General features: G+C 41.9%; 2 protein-coding genes across 3 annotated transcripts in view; one reads left to right on the forward strand and one right to left on the reverse strand.

The window, feature by feature from the left end:
• gnb1l (guanine nucleotide binding protein (G protein), beta polypeptide 1-like) overlaps positions 1–617 on the reverse strand; it is a 39,795-nt gene extending 39,178 nt beyond the window's left edge. The window contains exon 1 of one of the 2 annotated variants that reach the window (XM_043715395.1): positions 60–617. The gene's annotated coding sequence lies outside the window, so the exon portion shown is untranslated. The remainder of the gene's footprint in view (positions 1–59) is intronic. The other variant, XM_043715393.1, reaches the window with a different exon arrangement.
• Positions 1–23,739, forward strand: part of LOC122562524 (catechol O-methyltransferase-like) — a 234,766-nt gene that overhangs the window by 29,002 nt on the left and 182,025 nt on the right. The window lies entirely within an intron of this gene.

The following is a 23,739-nucleotide window of genomic DNA, read 5'->3' on the forward strand; positions in this document are numbered from 1 at the left end:
TCTCCCCCCCCTCCCCCATCGGCCCAGCCCCCACGTCTCCCTGCATCCCTCTCCCCTACCCCAGTCCGCTTCTATGATGGGATCCGCCGCCTGCGGCCTACCTTCTGCGCGTTGTCAGGGTAACCGCGGGCCGCGCTCAAGCTCGAGCAGATCCGGATATTTCAGATTTGAGTTTTTAAAAACCTCCAACCGCTTTATCTCAACAGTTCAATGTCGGGAAAGCAAGTAAAGTAAGTGAATGCTGAAGAAATCCCATCAATCGTTTTCAGTTAGCAGCTTCCGGTCGTTGCTGGGTACTCTGGGCAATGTAGTCAGTTTTAATATCTGAATAATTTCATTCCTTTACTTGAGGAAGAATTTAGATGTATAGGAGACAAATCTGAGCAAATTCTCTAAATTAATTCCAGAGATGAAAGGCATGCTTTATGAGGAGAGACTGAGCATTTTAGGTTTATGTTCCCTGCAGTTTAGAAGAATAACAGCAGATCTAATGGAGGTGTGTAAGATGCTAAGGGGGGATTTGACAAAGTAGATGTAAAAAAGAATGTTATCTTATGTGGGGCAATCTAAAACAAGAGTTTTAGGACAGTGGGTAGAAGATTTAAAACAGAGATCAGGAGAAATTACTTCTTTCAAAGTGTCACAAGTCTGTGGAATTCAGTGTCCCAGACTGCGCTGGATCCTGGAACATTGAGTAAATGTAAGGAGGAGATAGATTTTTAAGTAAACATGGGTTGATGAGTTTTGGGAAATGGGCAGAAAAGTGGAGTTGAGGCCAAGATGAGATCAGCCCTGGCCATATCAAATGGTTCCTAGTTCTTATGTTCTTATATGTGCTAAGTCTCTGACCATTCCCTGCAATTTATAGTTCATCTTCAATGTTATATAATAAGGAACCCAAATTTGAACAACTGTGCATTGTCTGACAGCTTTCTACATACTTCAGTCCTTAAGTTAAGAAATGTGATGATCTAGGCATCAAATCTAAGAGTCTTTGCAGGATCTTCTCTCGAATTAACCACCTCACATCAATATAAAGGATTAGTTCATCACAACTACCTGATGAAGGAGCAGCGCTCCAAAAGGCAGGACTTCCAAATAAACCTGTTGGACTATAACCTGGCATTGGGTGACTTTTAACTTATGTGGTGCTGGAAAAACACAGCAGGCCAGGCAGCATCCGAGGAGCAGGAGAATTGACGTTTCGGGCATAAGCCCTTCTTCAGGAATCTGGCTAGGAAAAAAATGTTTGTTCAGTGTATGAATTCTTCTGAGGATGAAGAATAGCAAAGGTCCTTTGCAGGTCTGGGAGAGTGTTGTCCTGAGCTGGGGCAGGGCTGACTGCAGGGAGTGTAGGTAGCGGTGCATGGCTGTGAGCGTGGAGCGTAGGATCCAGAGAGAGGTCTGTTGCTGGAGGCTTCAGATTTGTTGCAGGTACTGGTTGTCCTGGTTGGGTCCAATTGTGTTGGTCTGAATGTAGTCCAAAGTCCATGCGGGGTCAGTCGGTTCCGTAGGCAGGTGCAGAGGAAGGAGATGTGGCTGTGGTAGCGAGTCTGTTTCAGGACGTGGCTGAAGAGCTTCAGGGCAGAGGAGATGACCTGGGGGGTGCAAAGAGAGAGGGACTCACTGAGATCCTACTAGAGGGAGGAGGAGAGCATCTTCAAAGTATGCATCCTTGCAAGAGGATTCACAGTAGGTTAAGGTCAACTAGGAGAAAGTGAGGACTGCAGATGATGGATACCAAGGTGAAAAATGTGGTGCTGGAAAAACACAGCAGGCCAGGCAGCATCTGAGGAGCAGGAGAATCGACGTTTCGGGCATAAGCCCTTCTTCAGGAATCATGCCCGAAACGTCGATTCTCCTACTCCTCGGATGCTGCTTGGCCTGCTGTGTTTTTCCAGCACCACATTTTTCAACTCTGGTCTCCAACACCTGCAGTCCTCACTTCCTCCTAGTTGACTTTTAACTTAGTTCACCATAGATAGCATTGTGTTCAATAAGTAAGAATTTAAATAAGTGATTCTGAAGGGTTCTTGCCTGAATCGAGTTGACAATCTTAACAACTTTCATTATATGAGAAAAGTCCATAACTTTACTCAGTATTGCTTGCTGGTGGATTATACATCAGTAATTGACAAAAGACGGGAAAATAGACATAATTTTTCCAAAATGCACCAAAGCCTGCATTTGTGCTAAGCGTTTCTGGTGCACCAGAAGTTGTGATAGAACTCAAGTTCTTTATTGGAATGTATTTCTTAAACATATACCTTTTGAATCCATTGTAGATATCCTCACCTCTTGTTCTCTCTTTCAAGGGCAAAAGGTTGAAAAGATCCTCTTTAATTGTAATGTCCTTAAACAATGTGCACAAAACTGACCAGCTGGGCTATGCTGGTCATGTCGATTGATTAATTGAAATGCAGTAAGTAGCATTCACAGTTCTTCAGGTCCTGCTGTAATTGCTGAAGGATGTCTTTAAACAAAGATTCCACTATGGTGCAACTGTGGAAGCACCAGGTGACATGCTCTGGATTGCTGTTATTATTTTTTTTTTGTTCGGATGTTCAGTGCAAATGTTTCAATATCCCAAGGACTGTAGCAACTCAAAGAGGCAGGCCACTGCTCATCAACATCTTCTCAAGGATAATAGAGATGAGCAATAATTGTTGGTCTAGCCAGTCACATCTACATCACGTAACAAATAAATAAGATGCTACCAAAATCTTTTAGATATTTTCTGTTTTTATGACAAGAAAGTAGGGTGTGGTTTTCTTTGTAAAAGCAGAAGAAGCTGCTGTGCTGCACCAGTATCAAATCAAAAGTGCCACTTTTTAATTAAAAAATGCCAAACTATAACACAAAGGTAATTTAAATTAAATAACAATATTATTAAATGTATGTATTCTCTACATACTCCTGCCCCATAGACCCCATCAATCATGAAAGATGTCAAACTTGTATTAGATGTGCTGATGGGTGCATGCCCTGTGCAAATTGGATGTCAAATTTCCGAATTTACAATAACTGTATTTCAAATGTATTCTTCAGCTGAAATGTGCTTTGGAATATTCCAAGGTCATGAAGTGTGCCGGGGTATTCTGAAAGTCACTATTATACTTGCGAACCTCTCTTTCTCTTTAAAGGGTTAAATGAATGGAGGAACACTCAACCCACACAACGAATAAAACACGTCAAAACCTGTTGTATTTATTCTGAGTAAACAACTGAAACAATATATGAATCAAAATATTTTGTTATGTACACATGGAACTGCAGAAAAATGATAGAGTATCACTGCCTGCAGCATGCAACTCAAAATACAGGAAAAATCAAAAAGAAGGAATATGTAGCAGCATGTCAGCTGTATTGATGTAAACCCATTTCCTCCCATTTTATGCAGATGAAGGTTAATGTAGTTGATAGTTTTGTCAGTATTTCGTGAGAAACTTCGTTTTATTATTTTCAATTGATAAATTGCAAGGCTTCATTATATACATTATACCTGTATATCAATCTAAAAGCAACTGCTGACTGCATCTCCGGAAGTGCACCCAACTCCAGCTCCTCGAAAACCACGTAAGAGAATTGGAACTGGACCTTGACGAATTTCGGATCATTCAGGAGGCAGAGAGGGTTATTGATACGAGTTACAGGGAGGTAGTCACTCCTCTGGTAAAAGAAGAAGGTAGATGTGTTACTGTTAGGGAATGGAAAGGCAACTGGCAGGCAGTTCCCCTGTGGGGGTTCCTCTCAACAACAAGTATATCATTTTGGATACTGTTTTCGGGGCGGGGGGATCTTACCAGAGGTAAGCAGTGGGGCACAGGTCTCTGGCATAGAGTCTGTCCCTGTTGCTCAGAAGGGAAGGGAGAAGAGGAGCAGAGCATTACTCATTGGGGACTCCATAGTTAGGGGGACAGATAGGAGGTTCTGTGGGAACGAGAGACTCACGGTTGGTATGTTGTCTCTTAGGTGCTAGGGTCTCTGATCGTGTTTTCGGGATCCTTGAGGGGAAGGGGGAGCAGCACCAAGTCGTGGTCCACATAGGCACCAATGACATAGGTAGGAAGGGAGATGGGAATTTAAGGCCGAAATTCAGGGAGCTAGGGTGGAAGCTTAGAGCGAGAATAAACAGAGTTGTTATTTCTGGTTTGTTTCCTGTGCCACGTGCTAGTGAGGCGAGGAATAGGGAGAGGGAGGAGTTGAACACATGGCTACAGGGATGGTGCAGGAGGGAGGGTTTTGGATTATTGGATAATTAGGGCTCTTTCTGGGGTAAGTGGGACCTCTACAAACAGAATAGTCTTCACCTGAATCAGAGGGGTACCAATATCCTGGGGGGGAGGGGGGGGGGGAGTTTGCTAATGCCCCTGCTAGTTCATCGGAGGGATGGGAACCGAAATTGTTGTTCAAGTATACAGGAGGTTGCAAGTAGTGAGGTCAGACTAAGGTTTCAAGTCGCAAGAAGGCATCGGCAAATAAGAAATTGGTTGGAAGTGTTTCTACTTCAACGCCAGGAGCATCCGGAATAAGGTGAGAGAACTTGCAGTATGGGTTGGTATCTGGGATTTTGATGTTGTGGCCATTTCAGAGACAGGGGTAGAGCAGGGACAGGAATGTTTATTGTAGGTTCTGAGATTGAGATTTTTCAGTAAGAACAGGGAAAATGGTAAAAGAGGGGATGGTGTGGCTTTGTTAGTCAAGAACAGTATTATGGTGGCAGAAAGGATGTTTGAGGACTCGTCTACTGATGTAGTATGGGTTGAGGTTAGAAACAGGAAAGGAGAGGTCACCCTATTGGGAGATTCCTATAGGGCTCCAAATAGTTCCAGAGATGTACAGGAAAGGATTGCAAAGATGATCCTCGATAGGAGTGAGAGTGACAGGGTAGATGGGAGACTTTAACTTTCCAAATATTGACTGGGAATACTATAGTCCAAGTACTTTAGATAGATCAGTTTTTGTCCAATGTGTGCAGGAGGGTTTCCTGACACAGTATGTAGACAGGCCAACAAGGAGCGAGGCCACATTTAATTTGGTACTGGGTAATGAACCCAGTCAGGTGTTAGATTTAGAAGTAGATGAGAACTTTGGAGATAATGACCAAAATTTGGTTATGTTTATTTTAGTGATGTAAAGGGATAGCTATATACCGCAGGGCAAGAGTTACGGCTGGGGGAAAGGCAATTACGATGCGATTGGGCAAGATTTAGGATGCATTGGATGACAAAGGAAACTGCAGGGGATGGGCACAATTGAAGCGTGGAGCTTATTCAAGGACCAGCTATTGCAGGTCCTTGATAGGTTTGTCTCAGTCAGGCAAGGAGGAAGTTATTGAGCGCGGGAGCCGTGGTTTACTAAGGAAGTTGAATCTCTTATCAAGAGGAAGAAGAAGGCATATTTTAGGATGAGATGTGATGGCTAATTTAGGGTGCTTGAGAGTTACAAGTTAGCCAGGAAGGACCTAAAGAGAGAGCTAAGAAGAGCTAGGAGGGGGCATGAGAAGTTGTTGGCGGATAGGATCAAGAAAAACCCTGAGGCTTTCTATAGGTATATCAGAGTAAAAGAATGACTAGAGTAAGATTAGGGCCAATCAAGGATAGTAGTGGGAAGTTGTGCATGGAGTCAGAGTAGATAGGGGAAGTGCTAAATAAACACTTTTCATCAGTATTCACACTAGAAAAAGATAATGTGGTTGAGGTGAATACTGAGATACAGGCTACTAGACTGGATGGGATTGAGGTTCACAAGGGGGAGGTGTTTGTAATTCTGGAAAGTGTGAAAATAGTTAAATACCCTGGGCTGGATAGGATTTATCCAAGGATTGTCTGGGAAGGCAGAGAGGAGATTGCCAAGCCTTTGGTGTTGATCTTTATGTCGTCATTGTCTACAGGAATAGTGCCAGAAGACTGGAGGATAGCAAATAGAACAGTACAGCACAGAACAGGCCCTTCAGCCCACGATGTTGTGCCAACTACTGATCCTCATGTGTGCACCCTCAAATTTCTGTGACCATATACATGTCCACTAGTCTCTTAAATGTCCCCAATGACCTTGCTTCCACAACTGCTGCTGGCAACACATGCCATGCTCTCACAACTCTTTGTGTAAAGAACCCGCCTCTGACATCCCCTCTATACTTTCCTCCAAACCAGCTTAAAACTCTGACCCCTCGTGTTAGTCATTTCTGCCCTGGGAAATAGTCTCTGGCTATCAACACTATCTATGCCTCTCATTATCTTATATACCTCAATTAGGTCCCCTCTCCTCCTCCTTTTCTCCAATGAAGAAAGTCCGAGCTCAGTCAACCTCTCTTCATAAGATAAGCCCTCCAGTCCAGGCGGCATCCTGGTAAACCTCCTCTGAACCCTCTCCAAAGCATCCACATCTTTTCTATAATAGGGCGACTAGAACTGGACGCAGTATTCCAAGTGCGGTCTAACCAAAGTTTTATAGAGCTGCAACAAGATCTCACGACTCTTAAACTCAATCCCCCTGTTAATGAAAGCCAAAACACCATCTGCTTTCTTAACAACCCTGTCCACTTGGGTGGCCATTTTAAGGGATCTATGTACCTGCACACCAAGATCCCTCTGTTCCTCCACACTGCCAAGAATCCTATCCTTAATGTTGTACTCAGCTTTCAAATTCGACCTTCCAAAATGCATCACCTCGCATTTATCCAGGTTGAACTCCATCTGCCACTTCTCAGCCCATCTCTGCATCCTGTCAATGTCCCACTGTAGCCTACAACAGCCCTCTGTACGGTCAATGACACCTCCAACCTTTGTGTCGTCTGCAAACTTGCTGACCCATCCTTCAATCCCCTCATCCAAGTCATTAATAAAAATTACAAACAGTAGAGGCCCAAGGACAGAGCCCTGTGGAACACTACTCACCACAGAATATTTTCCTTCTACTACCACTCGCTGTCTTCTGTTGGCCAGCCAATTCTGTATCCAGACAGCTAAGTTCCCCTTTATCCCATTCCTCCTGACCTTCTGAATGAGCCTACCATGGGGAACCTGATCAAATGCCTTGCTGAAGTCCATATACACCATATCCACAGCTCGACCCTCATCATCATTTCTAGTCACATCCTCAAAGAACTCGATAAGGTTTGTGAGGCATGACCTGCCCCTCACAGTGCCGTGTTGACTGCACTTAATCAAGCCATGCTCTTCCAGAAGGTCATAAATCCTATCCCTCAGAATCCTTTCTAACACCTTGCAGATGACAGATGTGAGACTGACTGGTCTGTAATTGCCGGGGATTTCCCTATTTCCTTTCTTGAAGAGAGGAATTACATTTGCCCCTCTTCAGTCCTCAGGTACGACTCCAGTGGAGAGCGAGGATGCAAAGATCTTCGCAAGTGGCGAAGCAATTGCATTTCTCATTTCCCAAAGCAGCCGAGGACAAATCTAGTCCGGGCCTGGCGACTTGTCAATCTTAATGTTTGACAAAATTTTCAGCACATCAGCTTCCTCTATCTCTATCCATTCCAGCATGCACACCTGCTCTTCAAAGGTTTCATTCACTACAAAGTTCATTTCTTTCGTAAAGACAGAAGCAAAAAACCCATTTAGGGCTTCCCCTACCTCCTCAGACTTCACACACAAATTCCCTATGCTATCCCTGATCGGCCCTACTCTTTCTTTGACCATTCTCTTATTCCTCACCTAAGTGTAAAATGCCTTTGTGTTCTCCCTAATCCATTCTGCCAAGCCTTTCTCGTGCCCCTTCCTGGCTCTCCTCAGACCATTTTTGAGCTCCTTCCTCGCCTGCCTGTAATCCTCTAGAGCTGAGCTTGACCCTAGCTTCCTCCACCTTATGTAAGCTACCTTTTTCCTTTTGATGAGAAGCTCCACCGCTCTCATCATCCAAGGTTCCTTTATCTTACCACTTCTTGCCTGTCTCAGAGGGACATATTTATTCATCACTTGCAACAACTGTTCCTTAAACAGTGTCCACATGTCTATAGTGCCTTTACCATGGAACAATTGCTCCCAATCCATGCTTCCTAACTCATGTCTAACCGCATCATAGTTTCCGCTTCCCCAATTAAATATTCTCCCATTTTGCCTAATCATCTCCTTCTCCATAGCTATGTAGAATGTGAGGCAGTTGTGGTCACTATCACCAAAATGCTCTCCCACCACAAGATCTGATACCTGCCCCGGCTCGTTTCCGAGCACCAAGTCTAGAATGACCTCTCCCCTCGTCGGCCTGTCAACGTACTGAGTTAGGAAACCCTCCTGAACACACCTGACAAAAACAGCTCCATTCAAATCTTCTGCTCGAAGAAGGTTCCAATCAATGTTGGGAAAGTTAAAGTCACCCATTACAACAACCCTACTACGTCCACACTTTTCCAAAATCTGCCGACCTATGCTTTCTTCCATCTCCCTGCTGCTATTGGGGGGGCCTGTAGTAAATCCTTAACGAGGTGACTGCTCCCTTGCTGTTCCTAATTTCCACCCATACTGACTCGGTAGGCAGATCTTCCTTGACAATGGAAGCTTCTGTAGCTGTAATACCCTCTCTGATTAGTAGTGCTACACCCTCTCCTCTTTTTGCCCCCTCCCTATTCTTTTTAAATGCTCTAAACCCTGGAACATCCAGCAACCATTCCTGCCCCTGAGAAACCCATGTCTCTGTTATGGCTACAACATCATAGCACCAGATACTGATCCATGCTCGAAGTTCATCACTTTTCTTCCAGATACTCCTTGCGTTAAAGCAAACACACTTTAACTGATCCCTTGGTTCCTTCCCAGGAAAATCCTTCCCACTAGCTGTTGTTCTCATGTTCAAGAAGGAGGGTAAGACAACCCTGAAAAATATAGATCTGCGAGCCTTACTTCGGTGGTGGATAAAATGTTGGAAAGGATTATAAGAGATAGGATTTATAATCATCTAGAAAGGAATAAGTTGATTAGGGATAGTCAACGTGGTTTTGTGAAGGGTAGCTCGTGCCTCACAAGCCTTACTGAGTTCTTTGAGAAGGTGACCAAACAGGTGGATGAGGATAAAACGGTTGATGTGATGTATATGAATTTCAGTAAGGCATTTGATAAGGTTCCCCATGGTAGGCTATTGCAGAAAATATGGAGGCATGGGAATGAGGTTGATTTAGCGGTTTGGATCAGATATTGGCTAGCTGAAAGAAGACAGAGTGTGGTGGTTGATGGGAAATATTCATCCTGAAATTCAGTTGCTAGTGGTGTACCACAAGATCTGTTTTGGGTCCACTGTTGTTTGTCATTTTTATGAATCACCGGATGAAGGCATAGAAGGATGGGTTAGTAAATTTGTGGATGACACTAAGGTCAGTAGAGTTGTAAAGAGTGACAAAGGATGTTGTAGGTTCCAGAGGGACATAGATAAGCTTCAGAGCCGAGCTGAAGGTTGGCAAATGGAGTTTAATGCACAAAAGTGTGAGGTGATTCACTTTGGAAGGAGTAACAGGAATGCAGAGTAATGGACTAATGGTAAGAATTTTGGTAGTGTGGATGAGCAGAGAGATCTTGGTGTCCAGCTACATAGATCCTTGAAAGTTGCCACCCAGGTTGATAGAGTTGTTAAGAGCACATATGGTGTGTTAGCTTTTATTGGTAGAAGGATTGAGTTTCGGAGCCATGAGGTCATATTGCAGCTGTACAAAACTCTGGTGCAGCCACACTTGGAGTATTGTGTATAGTTCTGGTCACCACATTATAGGAAGGATATTGAAGCTTTGGAAAGGTTTCAGAGGAGATTTACTAGGATGTTGTCTGGAATGGAGGGAAGGTCTTATGAGGAATTGGCTGAGGGACTTGAGGCTGTTTTCATTGGAGAGAAGAAGGTTGAAAGGTGACTTAATTGAGAATATAAGATAATCAGAGGGTTAGATAAGATGCACAGGGAGAGCCTTTTTCCTCGGATGGCAATGGCTAGCATGAGGGCACATAGTTTTAAATTGAGGGGTGATAGATATAGGACAGATGTCAGAGGTAATTTCTTTACTCAGAGAGTAGTAGGGCCTTGGAGCACACTTCCTGCAACAGTAGTAGACTCGCCAACTTTATGGGCATTTAAATGGTCATTGGTTAAACAAATGGATGAGAATGGAATCATATAGGCTAGATGGGCTACAGATTGGTTTCACAGGTCGGTGCAACATCGAGGGCCAAAGGGCCTCTGCTGCACTGTGATGTTCTATGTTCCTGTTCAAATTCCCACCATTCCATCTCACAGTAATTGTGCAAATTTTAAACACATTTTATTAATCTCATCAATTAGATAAGTTAGAAGAAATAGAAATGGTGAACATAAGGCATATTATGTTGAAGAGGTGAATTGGAGTATCTTCTAATGCCCTGTTCTTTTGTACTTGGATCTTGCTCTCTTCCTCTGAATGGCTGAGCTAAAAAGCTTGTTATGTGAAAGTGGAAGAAGTATCTACCATTACAATTATATCAGAGAGTGCAGATTTAGGGTGATAGGCAAAAGGAATGTATGCAACTTGAGGAAAAAACATTTTTATGCAACACGTAGGGCTGGGAACTGGAAAAGCCTGCCTGATAACATGGTGAATACAGATTCACTGCTGGGCTTCAGAGGGGATTTTCCTAATACTTGATGAAAAGAAGAATGCAATGTTATGGGGAAAAAAGAATGGAGGAATGGGACTAACAGGATTGCTGTTCTAACTGCTGGCACAAACACCCTGGACTGAATTTCCCTAGCCCCTGAACAATGTGGGCAATAAAGGGATAGTCAGGAAAATATGGTGAGTTTGAAAAAATAAGATTCTTAGTGTTGAGAAAGAAATGGCCCAAATCTGAAACTAGGTTTTGAACAGCAAAATTACAGTATTGCTAGTGAGTAGTGAGACACTGATTTTTATGCATTAGCATGCTATTAATACCTAATTACACTTCATTTATATGCAGTGCCCTATTCTTCAACATGCCAGACGGAGACTAGACAGCAACAATTCCCGACATGAAATTCGGAGTGGATACTTAGTAGCACCAGCTCACCCCTTGCTTCTGTAGGTCACCTTATTGGACAACAGTTCCCAGCACTTCAGGGTATGTTCTATGAGCAATGACCTCCTGAAACCCTCATGAAGACTGGCATCCTTACCATATGCCCATGGCACATCTCCGACTTTCTTAGAATACAGTTCTCCTCTTCAATCCAGAACTTTGGAGCTGTAATGGTGCTGTCAGGAAATTTTGCCTGCAGGGAAAGGCACTCATCACATGAATTGGACCAAAGAGCATCTCAGGAATCCATGCTTGCTCTTTTAACACTTTACACTGACTTGCATGCAAACAGCATCTGTGTAAACGATTATTGATTTATGTCACTTATGGATGCAGTTACAAGAATCAAGTGACAGTAAATTAGACTGTAAAATAACAATAGACTTACAAATGTAAACTTGTATTTACATTGTGGTGTCACCTATGCCACTCCAGTGCCCCAAGAAGATTTCCTTTTACATTCTGCTCCCACGATGTATACTGTGAAGGGCAATTCTAGACTGGCAGCAATTAACCTCATACGCAGCTGGGCTTTAGTTATGGCAGCAGGAATCCTAGGTGATCCTGGCAGTGGTAAGTAATTCTGTCGTTGCTGAGTACAGGCTAGTGTGAGCAAGGTATGTGTTATCTTTCACATAACAAGATGAAATATTCAGGATAAAGATGATGAACCCATACTGTAAACATGCATGGTTCAAGAAAAGTTTGATCAGGATCACTGTCATCGAGTCATAGAGATATACATCACTGAAGCTGGCTCTCTGGGCCAACTCATCTATGCCAACCAGGTTTCCTAAACTGAACTAGTCCCATTTGCCTGCATTTGACCCACATCCCTCTGAACCTTTTCAATGGTACCTGACCAGGGATTCCTGGCAGCAGTAGGCCCAGAGCCTGGACTCTAGATGGTGTGGGCATGGCAATGGCAGCAACAGAGCCAGAATCTCCTGGGGCATTGATATCATCTTTGTTGATCCTGGAGCGTGACTTCTTGAGGAGTGGAACACCTTGCAGAGACCACGCAGAAGCCTGAAACCCTGCTCAAGACCCCAATTTGAACAGAAGATGAACTCTAAGTAATTTCTTTTTATCCTTATTGTACCTCAAAATATTGCCAGATTGTGGCGACAAAACACTTTTCACTGTATGTTCAAGATATATGTGACAATAAATAAATCATTTATACCTGTCCAAATGTCTTTTGAATTTTGCAATTATACCCACCTCTACCAATTCCTCTGGCAGCTCGTGCCATATATGCACCATCCTCTGTGTGAAAAAGTTGGCCCTCAGGTCCCTTTTAAAACTTGCCCCTCTCACTTTAAATCTATACCCTTTTGTTTTGTACCTCCCCACCCTGGGGAAAAGACCTTGGCTTTTCACCTTACTTATGTCCCTCATGATTTTATAAACCTCTATAAGGTCATCCCTCTAGCTTCTTACTCTCCAGAGAATATCATCCCAACCTATTGAGCCCCTCCTATTAACTTAAATATAACTCAAACACTGTTTCTTCCATCTGTGACATCCTTTCAAATGATGGATTTCACATAATTAATTTATTTAATCCACAGGGAAAGTTCCATTAAGTTTTTATTTGAGTTTCTCTTCCCAAAGTTACTTAAACAAAACTCCACAATATTATACTGTACTTTGACCACCATTACTTAACATCTCCTTTTGTCTTTCACAGGTGCCCATTCTATGGTCACAGCAACAGAAAACTAATGTGTATTGTGGGCTTTATGTGATTGCACTAATTTTTTTTTGGATGAGCAGAAAAATTCTCCAATTAAAAATTGGAAATGTTAAAGTAATTGTTTTAACTTCTGACAGCAAAACCCATTCCCTAGCTATCCATTCCACAAATTTGCCTTCTCAGTGACAGAGGCTGACGCAGACTGCTTGCATCCTTGTCACCCTTTGTATTTAATCCTAAATGAAGTTTCTGATCCCAGATCCTATTTTAGTATTGCCTTTGTTTACTTCCAGTTCTACCATAGCCCCTCTCCGTTGCTCCCTCAGCTTATTTTCTTCTGAAACCATGAATTAATTCTTTGTTACCTCTGGACTCAACCATTCCATTGTTTTCCAAGGCAACCTATGACCAGGCACTCTCCTTTATCTTGAGCTCATTCAAAGTTCTGATGTCCAAATCCTAACTTATAGCAAGTCCCTCTGACATCTTGCTTTATATTTTGACTTCCACCTTCAATCTTAAAATTCTCATCCTCATTTTCAAATTCCTCCATGAACTGTATTTTCCACAAGCCTTGAAACCATTCAAAATCTCTATGTTCCTCCTTATGCGAATACCTGATTTTCATTGCTGTTCCAATGGTAGCTATGCCTTCAGCTAAGAGGTCTTAAATTTTGGAATTCTCTCCCTGAAAATGGAGGAAAGTCTCCTCCATTAAAACATTCCTTAAAACCTCTCTTTCATCAACCTGTTTGTCATCTGCCATAATAATGCCTCGTGTGGCTTGGTGTCAACTAATGTTCCCATGAAGTGCTTTGGGACGTTTTACAACTTTAAGCCACTATGTAAATGCAACTTGCTATTTTATGAGTCTGACTGTAATGGTTATCAATTTCACTTGCACTCCAGCACCTTACAATGTAAAATTCATGTGCTCCCCATTGTTAGAACCTTCTAATGATGGCATTGCAATAACACCAATCATTGAAAATAACTATGATGCTCACTGTGGTATTACTTGAAGAACAAACAATACTGAAAGAGATAATAAACACAGTTATGATGGTGGCATTAAGTCTTTATTTACCCAGCAATGGAGGCCTTGTGTAATTTTTGGGTGTGTATTTGTACCGCAGAGATTCCACATATTAATCTCTTCCTTTTTTTTCAACCACCAAGTATTCAGTTCGTGCTAAGATTGTTACCATTTTGAAAAGACACAAAGAGATTTGTTAGTGAGAACAGAGGCAGGGAGATTACCCTCCCCCAGTGAGCAAACATCATCTTTATAAAATAGTTTGCCTTTTCCAAGAGAAAAATAAGCAAGTATGCTTTCAGCACCTTTTAGCCGTCACTCCCCGGAATCTGGTCCTTTTAAAGATGTGTTGTCCACCGCACCTATTCCTCACCCATCCCCCTACTAGAATTGCTGACCAGATGAGCAGGACCTACTTGTTTTACAGGCAGCTGTGCAAAATCTCTTTAGTTAGTCTTACATTTTTTTCTTCAATTTTCTGTCCTTTGCCCAGTCTTCTCCCCTCTCTGTAGGGTGAGAGGAATTATATTTTTACTGTAAGTAGAACTACTGAGTATCTGTCCACAGTGACATCATCAAGTGGAACTGGAGCCTGTAAAAGTCAAATAGGATGACACAATATAAACTCAGGAAGGATATTCATGATGACTGAGGAGTCCAGAGCCAGGAGTCACGGTTTAAGGATAGAGAATAGACCATTTAGGAGAAATTTCTTCACCCAGAGAGTGGTGAGCTTGTGGAATTCACTGCCGCAAAGCAATTGAAGGCAAAATATTAAATGTTTTCAAGAAAGAGTTAAATATAGTTCTTAGGACTAAAGGAATCAAAGAGTATGGAGAGAAAGCTGGATCGGGGTACTGAGTTGGATAATCAGCCATGATCATATTGAATGGTGGAGAAGCTCAAAGGACCAAATCGCCTACTTCTGCTCCTTTGTTTCTATGGGTCTGTCGAGCTGCTTTTTTCTATCATCTTGTGTAATTTAGCTATGTTCAATAAAACCCATTTCTGCTCACTCACAAGACTGTAGTTCTCACATTACACTCCTTCCTGCCATACCCCAAGGCACTATCTTACACGGGCACTATCTTACACAAGGGAAGAATTCCACAGGCACTGGGCACACTCTAGGATTCACATATTGTTCATGCAACTAGATGGGTATCCATTAAGTTATTTAGTCAAGGACAGAACATAGCAGAACTTGTTCCTATCCTCACTTGCAAATACACACATCCCACACATTTTGAGCAGGGAGCTGCTCAATAATAATCCAGTTTGGACAAATATTTCGCTTCTAGTCTTACAACTTCTTGTACCCTTGCAGTTGTTTGAGATCAACCAGCTCAGTTTGCACTTCAACAGATTTTTTTTCCCTTTCTCAAGTTTCCATTTAGCAAGTTTTTTCTCTTTTTTTTAACACCCCTCATCTTTCCCCATCACCCTGTCCCTCAAATCAACTGAAAGACAACAACATACTGGACATGATGTCCTGATGCTTTAGAGCAGTATTACAATAAACAAATCACTTTGTATGTTCTCAGCAGCCTGGTGCTTAGGTTTGCTCCTTTCCCAGTGTTTTGTTAGTTCTGGAGTCTTAATATTTTCAAGTCACTATGCATGCTCAATACTTTAGACCATGTACAAACGCTTCTATTCAAACCCCTAGGCATGTACAACATCAAGAGCAACAATAATGTCAGAGAATGGATTAGTGGTGCTGGAAGAGCACAGCAGTTCAGGCAGCATCCGAGGAGCAGTAAAATCGACGTTTCGGGCAAAAGCCCTTAATCAGGAATAAGGTCAGAGAGACCAGTGTCACTCATTTCTTGCTGAGAGATGACTAGGGGAAACACCCAGGCCTGAATTTTGCTCTCAACTAAGGAGTTGGGAAGTTTTCAGACTCTACAAAATTGACCTGTGAGAAAATGCTCTTGATACTTTAATTTTGGCACAGATGTGGGGAGGAATGGAGGGGATGTTGGCAAGTGCTAACAGTCAAGTCCAGAGAGATTGCGGAAGCAGCCACATTGGCTGCTGGGTGCCAAGGCAGGTGGCATGAAAGGCCTATGTCAGTGATCTAAAACGTTTCCCCAGAAAAAAGATAGTCACGAACATAAGAAAAAGCCCTACAGCCCTCAATCATCACTGTCCCCCAATATACTCTCCATGGGCTCCTTTATACTCCATGTCAACATATGCCCCTCTACATCCTCATGGTCCAGTATGTCCTATATGTCAATTGACTGTCAACCCATTCTGCACCAAACTTTGACCTTACATTTTCTATGTTAACTCACCAAATATCCACTTAAGGGCCCACTCTGAGATTAAATATAAAAGGTTCCAAATATATATTGATGAATTCACTATTCAAAAATGTCACTCTCATTGATTAAACAATCCACTATGTTTAATTTCCATTAACTACTTAACCCATTATAAAAGCAAATGTTTTTTTGTTCATAGCTCCACACCAAAGACTATAAAACTACATTAATCAAGCCATGAAGTGACAGGCATCCCACTGTGATAATCACAGATGGAAATCTGCCAGGCAGCCAAATGACATAATGATACCTTTCAGTCTTGTGTCAACAGTGAGCTAGTGAGCTAGGAAGCTCTGATTTCCTTTAGAACAGCAGAGAAGTTCTTTTAAATGATTCAAAGCTCAGAAGATTAAAATACTTTGAAAACTTAACAGTTTTTTTTATTCATGAGATGAGGGCATGGAATAGCTAGCTAGGCCAGCATCTATTTCCCATCCCAGTGGATGATTAAGAATCAGCTTCAGTCCTGGTTCAAATGAGTTGAACAGATCCAGTGAATTTATCTAGTTTCTACATACTTTAATATTTACTTTTATCTTTTATAGACAACACTTGATCTTTCCCAAAGGAAACCTTATCCAAATGACATCTTACTTTTTCTAAAGGGTTGCTTGCGTCAATCCAAGAGAATAGTTTACCTTTCCAAAAGGGTGTCCAAACTCTCAAAAGAAAAATTTAGACCGTCTCCCTATAAGTGTAATCTCCACAAACAAAACATTTATGCGATTGAAGGAAATTTCACTTTTACACATGATTTAGAGATTTACAAATACAACCTCCCCTCCCCTCCCCCCCCCCCACATTTTCCCCCCAGAAAACATGATGACTGCTGGATCTGGTGGCAGGACTTCAGGATTCCAGGCTCTGGTGTAACTTTCACTAAGCCAGAAATCCTCTCAGTTGTTCTGAAAATTCAGGCCCTTGTCTGAAATGAGCTTGGATGGGAAATAAAAACAGAAAGTGCTGGAGAAATAGAGCCAATCTAGCAACATCTGTGGAGAGAGAAAAACAGAATTAATACTGCAAGTCCAATGACTTCTTTTTCAGAAAATTCCTGAGATTCTCCAACACTTTCTGTTTTTATTTCAGATCTCGAGCATCTAAAGTATTTTGCTTTTATGTGGAATTAGAGTCATAGAGATGTACAGCATGGAAACAGACCCTTCGGTCCAACCCGTCCATGTTGATTGGGATTTTCTTGTAGATTTATATTTGTGGTAGTGAAAGGGTTGATGACGATTGCTTTCGTGGAGCAGTTTGTTCTGTCCGTATTCACAACTGTCAACAGTCTATGTACTATATCCTACATATATACTTTTAATTATAAAGGAGGCTGTAAAAGAACTGATAAGAAGCATGTCTTCAATTTCCTGTTTTGTGGGAGGATTTCTTCAGATGATTTGCAATGCAAGCAGCTGCCAAACATAAATTTGCTTTTCTTGCTTTTAGATTCAATTTAAATTCTTGCTTTATTTTACATCATATTTTAATTGCACTGAACTAGTATTACGGAAGTCTTTTTATCAAGCTGCCATTGACAGCCACACAGTAGTAGTAAGAAATGTTTCAAGGGCAATCAATAAATGTAATTGTTTCCTAATCAAATAAAAATAATCATCTCTGAAAAGATGACTAAAGTTCAGATGTTTTTGCTTATTGTGCAATATTGATTTCAGATTGTGCCTCTCTATTTAAATAACATAGAACATAGAACAGTACAGCATAGGCCCTTTGGTCCTCGATGTTGTGTTAACCTTTTATCCTATTCTAGGATCAAACTAACTTACATACCCTTCATTTTACTATCATCCATGCCTATCCAAGAGTCGTTTAAATGTCTCTAATGTACCTGACTCCACCGCCACTGGTACGCACTCACCACTCTCTTGTAAATAACCTACCTCTGATATCTCTCCCTAAACTTTCCTCCTATCACGTTAAACATAGAACATAAATCTGAGAGTCAGCAATAGAGCTTAATGTTAAAAAATGATTTTGTACATGTATTAGTTAGCCCAGAGTGCTCCTGTGATTATATTCATAATTCAATCCCCTAAGCATGCATTATACAGTACAGGGTGGGATATTTTTTTCCAATACTAAGCAGGGAGCTGTGACACAATCTGAGTAATGTCAGAACAATAACATTTATTGTTCTCAATAGAACAAAGACACAGCCATAACGTACTTCCCTTGCAGAATGAGGTACCTTTACTTTTGAGGAAGGCTTATTGTCAAGAAAAGGTCTTTGAAGGTTAGCTGAGAACCACTGGAGGAGGCCGAGATGGATCATCCACTCAGTACAGATTCTGGCTGCAAGTGCTTCAGCCTGATGTGTTGAGCTCTTCCATTGTTGAGTATGGAGTCCTTCTCCAGCAGGTTGTTTAATTGTCCACCCCATTCATGACTGAATGTGGCAGGATTGCGGCGCTTTGATCTGATCCATTGATTGTGGGATTGCTTAGCTCTATGTATTACTTGCTGCTTATGCTGTTTGGTGTGCAAGTAGTCCTGTTTGGTAACTTCACCAGGTTACACCTCATTTTTAGCTATGCCTTGTGCTGTTCCTGGCACTATATACTACATATATACTTTTAATTATAAAGGAGGCTGTAAAAGAACTGATAAGAAGCATGTCTTCAATTTCCTGTTTTGTGGGAGGATTTCTTGCACACCCTCTCCATTGAACCAGGGTTGATCTCCTGGTTTGATGATAATGGTTGAGTGGTGGATTTGCCAGACTATGAGGTTGTTGATTGTGCTGGAGTACAATTCTACTGCTGTTGATGGCTCACAGTGCTTCAAGGATGCACAGTCTTGAGTTGCTAGATCTGTTCGATGTCTGTCCCATTTAGAACAATGATAGTTCCACAAGATAAGATCAAAGGCATTTTCAGTGTGAAGGCAGGACTTTGTCTCCACAAGGACTGTAATCAATCTTACCAATCTATCATGGACAAATGCATCCGTTGCCGGCAGATTGGTAAGGATGAGGTCAATTACGTTTTGCCCTCTTGTTGATTCCCTCACCACATGCCACAGACCCATTCTAGCAGCTGTATTGACCGGTTTGATCAGTAATGCTGCTGCAGAACTACCCTTGATGATGGACATTGCAATTCCCCACCTAAAGTACACTTTGCGCCCTTGCCAGCTTCAGTGCATGCTCCAAGTTTTGTTCAACATGGAAGAGTATTCAGTCACCAGCCAAGGGAGGACAGTACATGGTAACCGGCAGGAGATTTCCTTACCCATGTTTAATCTCAAGCCATGAAGCTTCAGGGATCCAGATTCAATGTTGAGGATTCCCAGGGCAACACCGTCCTGATCATACATCACTGTCTGCCACCTCTGCTGAGTCTATCCTGCCGGTGGGACAGGACATATCCAGGGATGGTGATGGTGGTATCTGGGACATTGTCTATAAGGTATGATTCCATGAGTATGACTATATCAGGCTATTTCTTGACTAATCCAAGAGACAGCTCTCCCAATTTTGGCACAATCCCCTTATATTAGTAAGGAGAACTTTGTGTGGTTGACAGAGCTGCATTCACTGCTGTCATTTCCAGTGCCTAGGTTGATGCCAAGTAGTCCGTCTGCTTTTATTTCTTTGTTGAGACATTATAGCAACTGATACAACTGAATGGTATGCTATGCCATTTCAGAGGGTAATTGACATTGCTGTGGGTCTGGAGTCACATGTAGGCCAAACCAGGTGAAGGAGGCAGATTTCCTTGCCTGAAGGATATTAGTTTGAGGATTACTCAGCATCTACCATCATTCAGTCTGTCCATTGAAAGATAAAGCTATTCTGACCAACTACTAAATGCATCAGATAACCATAAATTCGAACTAAGCTCTTAATTCTCAAGGTACTTCCCATACATCAGAGATCTCATTGGGATATTTTTTTAAATCCAAAAAAAACAAAAATAGAAATTGTTGGTGAAACTCAGCAGATCTGTTACCATCTGTGGGGAGAAAGCAGAGTTAATGTTTTGAGTCCAGGGAGCCTTCTTCAGATGCTGCTACACTTGCTGATTTTTTGTTTCAGATTTTCAGTTTCCTCAGTTCTTTGCTTTATCTTAAATAATAAGAGTTGTTCAAGGAATTCTAATTTTCATTAATTAAGAGACAATAATAGGCAGAAGGAGCCTTCATGTTGTCTTGATTCATTCTTTCTATTCATAAAAATCTTACATATTTCAATAAATAAGACTATATTAGAGACTTTTTTGTTCTGCAGGTCATAAATGACATCAGAGAGGTGATCAAAGCTGGAAAGATGATATTGAAATTTGCAGATGCTATTAACAGTATGTTGAATCTTATTGTTTTGCTAATAATGTTTACATAAATTAGCCCACCTCCAAATCAAATTAAGAGACACTTGTTAAGATCTATCAGGATAAAATCTAGGCTTATACAGCAAATACAGTACTAAAGGAGTGCTACTCTGTTAGCAATTTCTTCTTTCATTTGAGTTGTTACACCTTAAGTAAATGCAAATGATCTGCTGGCAAATAAGAGGTGGTGGTAGGGTAGGGAATTGTTGGAGAAAATTCTGAAGGAAGTAATTAATTTCCATTTGGAGGGCAAAGTTTGATCAGGGATAGTCAGCATGGCTTTGTCAGAGGGAGATCATGCTGAACAAACTTGATGGAATTTCAAAGGAGGAGTTGACCAGGATTGTAAATGAGGGTAAAGCAGTTGATGTAATTTATATGGACAATGTCCCACATGGGAGACTGACAAAGCAGGTAAAAACATACGAGATCCAAAGTAATTTGGCATGTTGGATCCAGAATTGGCTTAATAGTAGGAGACAGATGATGGTGGTTGAAGGCTGTTGGTGTGACAGGAGGTGTACCACAGGGACCAGTGGTCTGTTAGGTCCCTTATTGTTTGTGATATGTGCAAACAATATCAAAGAAAATGTGGGAGTGTGAGAAGTAAGTTTGCTGATGACGTGAAAATTGGCTGGATGGTTGACAGTGAGGAAGAAGGTCTTAGGTTACAGGAGGGTATAGGTGGATTGATCAGATGGGCAGATCAGTAGCAGATGGAATTTAACCTTGATAAGTGCAAGGTGATGCACTTTGGAAGAGGTAACAAGGCAAGGGAGTATTCAATGAATGGCAGGACACTAGGAAGCTCAGAGGAACAGAAGGATCTTGGGGTATGTCCACTGATTCCGAGAGGAGACAGGACAGGTTAATAGGGTAGTTAAGAAGTCTTTATCAATCGTGGCATGGGATATCAGAGCAGGAAGACTATTTTGGAGCTGTATAGGAGATTGGTTAAGCAACAGCTAGAGTACTGTGTGCAGTTCTGGTCACTGTACTATAGGAAAGATGTGATTGCTCCGGAGGCGTGCAGAAAAGATTCACCAGAATGTTGCCTGGGATGGAACAGTTTAACAACAAAGTGAATAAGTTCAGGTTGCTTTCTTCGAAGCAGAGAAGACTGAAAGGGGACCTGATTGAGATGTATAAGATAATGAGGGGCATGGACAGAGTGAATAGAAAGCAGCTGTTCCCCATAGTTGAAGGGTTGACAACAAGGGGAATTAAAATTAAGGTGAAAGGCAGTAGGTTTGGGGGAGATCTGAGGAAAATGTTTTTCACCTAGAGGGTGATAGGAGGTCTTCAATGCATGCCTAGAAGGGTAGTTGAGGCAGAAAACATCACAACCTTTAAAATGTACTTGAAATGTCGTAATAAGTGCTGGAAAATGGGACTAGTGTAGATTCAGAGTACTATTTGGTTGGTGCAGACTCAATGGGCTGAATTGACAGAAATGATGGGCTGTAGGATTTTAAGATTCCTCAGCAATGTTCCCTCTAAGCTGTGCAGCTGTGTACACAGCTGCTGCAATGTTCCAATGGCATGTTGATGGTGAAATTGATCTCCAGTTCCAAAGGTCAATGCCACACACAGGCCTTGGCGGCCTGACTAACTCATTGAGAAAATTAGTTGGAACACTGTTGTTCAGTGTCCTGGTCAGTTTTTAACCTTCAAACAGCATCACTAAAACAATCTTGTCATTATCATATAGCTGTTTGTGGGATCATGTTGTGCTCAGCTGGCTGATGTGTTTCCTACATTACCACGGCGACTACATGCTGAATCTTATGTTTTTTTGACTAAGTCTGAGTCAGTGCATACCCATTCACCCACCTCCCAACCTGCACCAACAGGAATTGCTGTGCCACACACTTTCATCTGTTGTAATAGCTGCCTGAGTATCATTCTATGAGGGAAAACAACCCATATTGGGGAAAAAGAGTCGAGATGGTGGTATGCTGCCACCATTTGGCTCTTCACAGCTTATGATGAGAGTATCCTGACTATGACTACCTGAGTAGCATCTGGACTGATACTGGAGGCTGCCCTTGATAAACTGTACCAGAAACCCTTGAGCAAAGATGATCCCCCTTGACTTGACTGAGGCCTGCTGAGAATAATGACAAGCTTCCTGGCTTTGAGTCTGCGCTAAACGACACAGCAAGACAGCAATTATTTGAACCTGGTAACTCTAGCTGCATGAACAAAATGCAAAAATGTAAGGCAATGAAAGGCAAGGATGCTATGAGCATCCAGGTAGGCTCACAATGAGCATGATGAGAGCAAGAAAGAATCTGGAGACAAACAAACAATGAGAATATTGGAGAAATTCAGCAGGTCTGCAGCATCTGTGGAGAGAAATGGAGCTAATGTTTTGAATCTGGTATGCTTCTTCAAAACTGAAACATTCTCTGTGTTTGTTTCAGAGTTCTAGTGTCTGCAGTATTTTGTTTTTATTAGAGAGCACAGAGATGGAGCCTGGTCTAGCGAATGAGCTGGATGTGTGTCCCTAGGCACAGAGTATCCTTGCTGCAGCATTACACTGAGAGTTGCCAGTATAGCCTGAGGTGCAGCATTAAGGTGCAGAAGTGTCCTGTAAGTGAATCAGACATGTACCATAAGGGATCTTAAAGGCTGGCATATGTCAGATGCCCATATCTGTGTTTGTGATGTGCATGTGGCCTGAGATATTGATGCCTGTTTGCCAACCTGGTGATTGTTTGGAGTAAGAGGCGAGCTGAATCTGCCAGACTCTCACCCTAGTCTCCTTATTAAGTTTTACCAATGTCTACCTTGATTGGTGAGTTTAGTAAGATGGGAGTCTGGATATTAATCAACAAGATGTTTAACATGCAGTAATGACCACCAACTGGCATCTCATCACTGCTTCCTGAGATCTCACCACACCGCTTGTGAAAAGCATAAAAGATGGAACAGGATGACCTCGATGTCGAGGTGGGCCTCACTGGACTTGTTACCCAATATCCCCACAGGTCCCATGTGGCCCATGTCACTCAGACTCTTATAAGATTCAGCTTTACATTTCAGAAAAGTATCTCATTGTTTATCTAAAGTGCTTTGTCCTGAGATGAAATTTGCTGTGGCAGCCTAAGTTCTTCCATTCCTTTATTAATGCAGCTTCAAACACAGATTGATTTAACAATCACAGTTGAATTTGCTGAAAGAAGTTTATACCTTTCTGCTGGGTTTTCATTCCTATCTGGTAGATTTAATACAACAACACTAAGGCAAAGTTCAACTGAGATAATTAAACCGTGAAGGTGAATGTTAT

The sequence above is a fragment of the Chiloscyllium plagiosum genome, chromosome 25, assembly GCF_004010195.1.
Source record: "Chiloscyllium plagiosum isolate BGI_BamShark_2017 chromosome 25, ASM401019v2, whole genome shotgun sequence".
In the NCBI taxonomy this organism is placed as follows: Eukaryota; Metazoa; Chordata; class Chondrichthyes; order Orectolobiformes; family Hemiscylliidae; genus Chiloscyllium; species Chiloscyllium plagiosum.